Source organism: Cebus imitator, unplaced genomic scaffold (assembly GCF_001604975.1).
Source record: "Cebus imitator isolate Cc_AM_T3 unplaced genomic scaffold, Cebus_imitator-1.0 Scaffold61, whole genome shotgun sequence".
Taxonomy (NCBI): Eukaryota; Metazoa; Chordata; class Mammalia; order Primates; family Cebidae; genus Cebus; species Cebus imitator.
In genome coordinates this window covers 6798833-6804832 of record NW_016107376.1, presented here as the reverse complement: position 1 = coordinate 6804832, position 6000 = coordinate 6798833, and the positions used below count along the sequence as shown (strand labels likewise).

At 45.3% G+C, this 6000-nt stretch overlaps 1 protein-coding gene across 1 annotated transcript in view; it reads left to right on the top strand.

Moving 5' to 3' along the window:
* Positions 1 to 5752: 5752 nt before the first annotated feature.
* MCM10 (minichromosome maintenance 10 replication initiation factor) overlaps positions 5753 to 6000 on the top strand; it is a 39443-nt gene continuing 39195 nt past the window's right edge. The window contains exon 1 of the mRNA XM_017529847.2: positions 5753 to 5803. The gene's annotated coding sequence lies outside the window, so the exon portion shown is untranslated. The remainder of the gene's footprint in view (positions 5804 to 6000) is intronic.

Below are 6000 nucleotides of genomic sequence, written 5' to 3'. Positions count from 1 at the left end.
CATACTGCGGGCATTCCCAGGAAGTCCTCAGGAGTGGGGAGAGATCGAGCTAGGACGGCAGTTAAAAGCTCTAGGGAAAATCACTTAGGATGTTTCAACCTGGGTAAATGAAAGATGTCCTATAAGCTTATTCTCCCCAGCTCACCCTTTCTCACCAGGTGATCCCATGTGGATAAAGGACTGGAATGCAGCCCCTCTGAAGCCATGGTGGAAAGGACCTCATACCGTGATCCTGACCACTCCCACAGCCATAAAGGTAGAGGGAATCCCAGCCTGGATCCACCACAGCTGCGTGAAACCAGCAGCAGCTGACACTCGGGAAGCTACACCAGACCCAGACAACGACTGCAGAATCACCTTAAGAAGGACAACAAGCCTTGCTCCAGCCACATCCCGGAAGCTGGCTGGTCCCTGCACGGCCGAAGCATGAGGAAGTTCATCGTGGGACTCACTCTTCTTAATATTTGGACTTGTACAGTAGGGACATTAACTAACTTTGGAGACTACTCTCAGTGTGTGCACCAGGTTACTGAGGTAGGACACAGAGTTACTGCTACTCTTTTGTTCTAGAGTTATGAGTGCACAGGGACACAGAAGGGGACTTGGTTATATAATGGTACTCAGTATAAGGTGTGAAATCCAGGGGATGGACAGCCTGATGTCTGCTACGACCCATCAGAGCCCCCTACACATACGACTTTTGAAATTAAACTCTAACAAGGGGATGGAATAGCCCTACTAAGTTAATAGCTAAAACAGAGGAGAAGGGAAGCCCAAAGCAGGTCACTCTAAGGTTTGATGCCTGTGCGGCTGCAATACTATGCCTATCCTTCCAGTGGGTGGGGGTGGCGCTGTGGTTCCCTCGGATGGGAACAAAGTTATGCAAAAGAGCGTAAGTACCTCTTCCAGAAAACCTACTGGTGTTATGACTGCCCTTACTGGTCATGTGGTCACCTGGCCCATTTGGAAAAATGATAAAAATGATCCTGTTCGTCTTCTAAAAGGGAGGGACACTATTCCATGGAGTAATGTCGCCTGCATTCTCAGGACATTGTAACTCACAGTAGAATAATCATGAACCCCCAAAACCCCAAATGGGAAAAAGGGGAGAGTGTAGTGCTAGGAACTGATGGAAAAGGACGTGACCCTGGAGTCAGTATCCAGATTCAGGGAAAAATCCAGAAACGCTCAGCCCAGCCAATGTACCAGCACTTTTATGAGATTAAATGAGCCAATGCCGGAGCTTCCAAAAAAGAAAATTTGTTCCTCCAACTTGCTGAAAATGTGGCCCATTCCCCCAATGTCACTTCTTGCTATGTATGTGGAGGGACGACTACGGGTGACAGGTAGCCGTGGGAAGCCCGTGAGTTATTACCCTCTGACCCTGTCCCTGACTGACCTGACCTCAGTTTAAAGGAATAAAACCAACAGGTTCTGGTTTTTAAAGGTTTTGATTATTGGACAATACTGTTTGGCCAGAGAAGGAACAGTCTTCACTGTTCCAGTAGGAAAGCTTAGCTGCTTAGGTCAGCGACTGTAAAATGAGACAGTGGGTGCTGTAACCTGGTGGAGCTCAAACTATACAGAAAAGAACCCCCTCCTAAAATTTCAAAAATTACAGGATGCTTGGAATCATCCTGGGTACCGGAGAGGCTGGACAGCTCTGCCTGAGTTGTACTGGATATGCAGACATAGAGCATATGGACAGCTGCCTGAAAGATGGACAGGTAGCTGTGTCATAGGCATCATCAAGCCTTCTTTTTTCCTATTATCTGTTAAGACAGGTGAGCTGTTGGATATACGGTCTACTCTGCCCGGGACAAAAGAAGTCTAAAGATAGGCGAATGGACAGATGATGAGTAGCCACTGCAGAGAATTATTATTACGGGCCAGCCACATGGGTGGAAGATGGCTCATGGGGATACCGGACTCCTATTTACATGCTCAACCGGATCATCCAGTTGCAGGCTGTTTTGGAAATACTAATGAAACGGGCTCTGTCCCTTTTGGCCCGACAAGAAACCCAAATGAAAAATGCGATTTAACAGAACCGGCTGGCCCTAGATTATTTGCTGGCAGCTGAAGGAGGAGTCTGTGGAGAATTCAATCTAACCAACTGCTGCCTACACATAGACGACCAGGGTCAAGCAGTGGAGGATATTGTAAGAGACATGACCAACCTGGCACACGTGCCTGTGCAGGTATGGCACGGATTGAACCCTGAGCCCTTATTTGGAGGTTAGTTCTCATCCTTAGGAGGATTCAAGACTCTCATCATAAGTGTCATAATAATAATAGGTGTTCGTTTATTACTCCCTTGTTTACTCCCCCTATTCTGTCAGATGATTAGAGGATTCATCACTGCTATAGTTAGCCAAAAAATGATATCACAAGTATATTATATGAATCATTATCAATCATTATCAATCAGTTTCTGCAGAGGATCAGGAAAATGAGAATGAGAGTGAGACCTCTCACTAATATTATAGTGTGAGGGTCTCAAAAGGTGGGGTGAGGAGGGAGACCCAAACATCTAAGATCACCTCCCCCTGATTCCCACACTGCATTTCAATAGAAGAAAAGCCTAGCCGGGCGCGGTGGCTCAAGCCTGTAATCCCAGCACTTTGGGAGGCCGAGGCGGGTGGATCACGAGGTCAAGAGATCGAGACCATCATGGTCAACATGGTGAAACCCCGTCTCTACTAAAAATACAAAAAATTAGCTGGGCATGGTGGCGCGTGCCTGTAATCCCAGCTACTCAGGAGGCTGGGGCAGGAGAATTGCCTGAACCCAGGAGGCAGATGTTGCGGTGAGCCGAGATCGCGCCATTGCACTCCAGCCTGGGTAACAAGAGCGAAACTCCATCTCAAAAAAAAAAAAAAAAAAAAAAAAAAAGAAAAGCCTGGCCAACTGGTGCCTCCTTAATCGCCTTCCTGTAGATAGCAGGTATAGTATGGGGGAATCTCTCCAAGGCATTGTTTTTACCTAAACAAGATCAAACCCCCACGCCACTCCTACTCCACTGACCCTTTCACATGTAATTTCTAAATCTGTAAGCCCAAGATGCTTTCACGTTTTCTAAAACTGTAAACCCTAGAGCCTTTCACGTGTCATATCTAGACGTGTAAGCCTATATAAAGGCAGAGCTTCTCTTTATTAAATGAGCTTGGCTGTTAGACAAAACATGTCGCCTCCCTCCCGGCTGTAATAAAACACCTCTTCCTTCCCAGTTCAGTATCCCGGAGGTCTGTTTCTCACGGCCGATCCTGCTTCAATACCAAGGAGTCATATTTTGGGGTGGAATTCCTTGCAGTTTTTCAAGTTCAGATTGCTAGGTGAAAGAAGCCATTCTGACAAAGTATGATCTTCTGTATGATTCCAACCATCTGACAATGCAAAAAGCAAAACTATGGAGATGGGAGTGGTTGCCAAGGATTGCAGGGAGGGAACCATAAAGAGCTAGAGTGCGGGAGACGTTTAAGGCAGTGAAACTACATTAGGATACTGTAATGATGGGTGCCATTGTCAAAACCCATAAAACTGTACAACATAAAGAGTGAACCCCAAATAACTATGGACTGTCGTTAATAATAATGTATCAATATTGATTTATCAATTGTAACAAATGTCCCACATTAATGCAAGATGTTAGTAATAAGGGAAACTGTGTGTGTGTAGAAGGGGCTATTTGGGGACTCTGTTCTTTCCACCTGATTTTTCTGTAATCCTGAAGCTGCTCTAAAAAAATAAAGTCTATTTTTTTAATGAAAAAAACTTTGACTATAAAATTATTTAATATGAACACATGTAAAACTTATGTTTGCATTAGAAAATCAAGGTTGTTGTGAAGATTGGTTGACTCTTCCATATGACCTATAAGGAAAGGGCTAACTTGGATTATTTGTTTTTAATCTTTTTTTTTTTTTTTTTTCATCAAGGTGCATGTCAGTGACGATAACTTGGATTATTTTTAATGAAACATTGAATTTATCATGCCCATCATTAATTCGGTGGGGGAAAGGGATATGACATCTAGTTGCAGCTTTTAAGTCGTAAACCAAAAATAAAGTCCTGAGCCCCCCAACAAACTGCATGGAACCTCCTCTTGGCCAACTGAATTCCAAAGTAAACCTGAAAACCCTGTTCAGGCTATGATGGGGGGCATGGATTGAACATGCCCCATTATATCCTCCTCCCTTTGGAATTCAGGTACTTGCATTCATTAACATTAAAACAGAGATCTTATGACCGACAGAACAAGACTCTTTGTAGAAATAAGATACAAGATTCCAACCTAACTCTAGTATAGCATCACATGACAGCAGGCCTTCACAGAAACTTAAGTATTTTACCCCAAAACAGATCTCTTTGACATATTTTGAAGCGGCCCTGCAAAGCTGTCTCTTGTGGGGTAATTTACATTCTGTAGAGAATCCCCTTCCCTTTCCGGGTCTCTTTCTGATCCTGAGCAGATTAACTGAGTCTGGCCTTTTAAAGATCTAAATAGGAAACACGTGTCATCTATTGCCTCTAAGGGTGGCTACGCTTTTTTATTGGCTTCCCTTTGCAAAACATCAGTCGAGGTAACAACCTCTAGATTGGCTGAAAAGCATAGACATCTATTTGGGAAACAAAGATAATATTCTGTTATGAAAATTAAAGAGGTTGGGTTTTCTTCTTTCTCAAGAAGCCACTTATCTCCAAGCAGAGATACAGGTCTTTGTCCTCCATTACTGTGAATTTTTTAACACTAGCAACTCTCAGAAATGGTATTGTTTCCATTCCTGAGCCAATATAATAGGTTTAAATAGGGCTGAGCTCATAAATGGAGCCTTAACACTCCATTAGGACACAGAAAAAAGTCAGTGTGGATGGCATCAGGACTGTTTATCTTCAGTCTTCCTAAAGTCGATTTTAATTGTTCTGAAATGAAAGTAGGTAGTGGATAGCGATATGACCTTCTACGAAAGGGATTATTCTTGGGGGGACTGTAATGCCTGAACAGTGTCTGCAAGGAGGAAAAAGGGGGAAAGACTTAAAGCGGCCATTTGGTCCATCAAAGTGTCTTCTGCTCTCACTCCCTTGAAACTATGTAAAAGCTAAATGTGATTCTGCATTTAGAAACTATGTTCTTAGTATTACGCACAAACACTACTTTTTAGAATGTAAATACATAAAGGGGCCTGAATTTTACTGGAAAAAAAAATTCTGTGAAAGATATGGATGGTCTCCTGCTAAGTTCTCTTCACCCGACACCACTTGGAAGTCCCAAAATGTATGGACCAGGGGTTACTCGAGAAATGGTGGTTTCAGTGTCGAAGGATGTCATCCACTCTTTCCCTCACTGCCCAGATGGTGAAGGGGAAACTCAGAGATAAGTCACTTACCCAAAGTCAGACTGGGTAAAAGTGGACCGGATCTGTTTTGTCTTGAGCCCAAACATTTCCAAAGGACACAAGGCTGAAAAAGTAACAGTGGGTTCCAGAGTGTCAGGAGTTGAGGTCAGACCGCAGGAAAAATACTGGATGGGACGATCTAAACTTCCTGGCACCAGGGCGCGCCAGACGCCCTATTTTACCTAGAGGACTAAGGCTTCTAGCGACAGGAAGTTCCCTTGCCCCCAACAAAGAGGGCGCTCGATGACGTAAACCAATCCGATTGCTTTGCGCGAGGGCCTTGGTTTGCTAACGTAGCCAATCAGTGCGGCCCCACAGCCACGTGCGTCTGACATCAAGGCTGGGGCGGAATCCGTTTGGAATTTTGGCGGGTTCAGCTGTGGACCAGGAAGACGTTCCGGCGCCGGGTGAGGAGTGCAGGCCTAAGCTGTATGGGTGACCCTTAGGCGGCGGGGCTGGGGCCGCCTCGAGCGTCTGTGCGCGGGTTGCAAGGGGTCCGAGGGAGGGAGATGCGGGGTCGGGGGGACTCGGGTTGGCTCGATCTGGATCTGGCGGCAGCTCGAGACTGCCCGGGGCTGGCACGGCCGGGCGGGGAGCTGGGAGT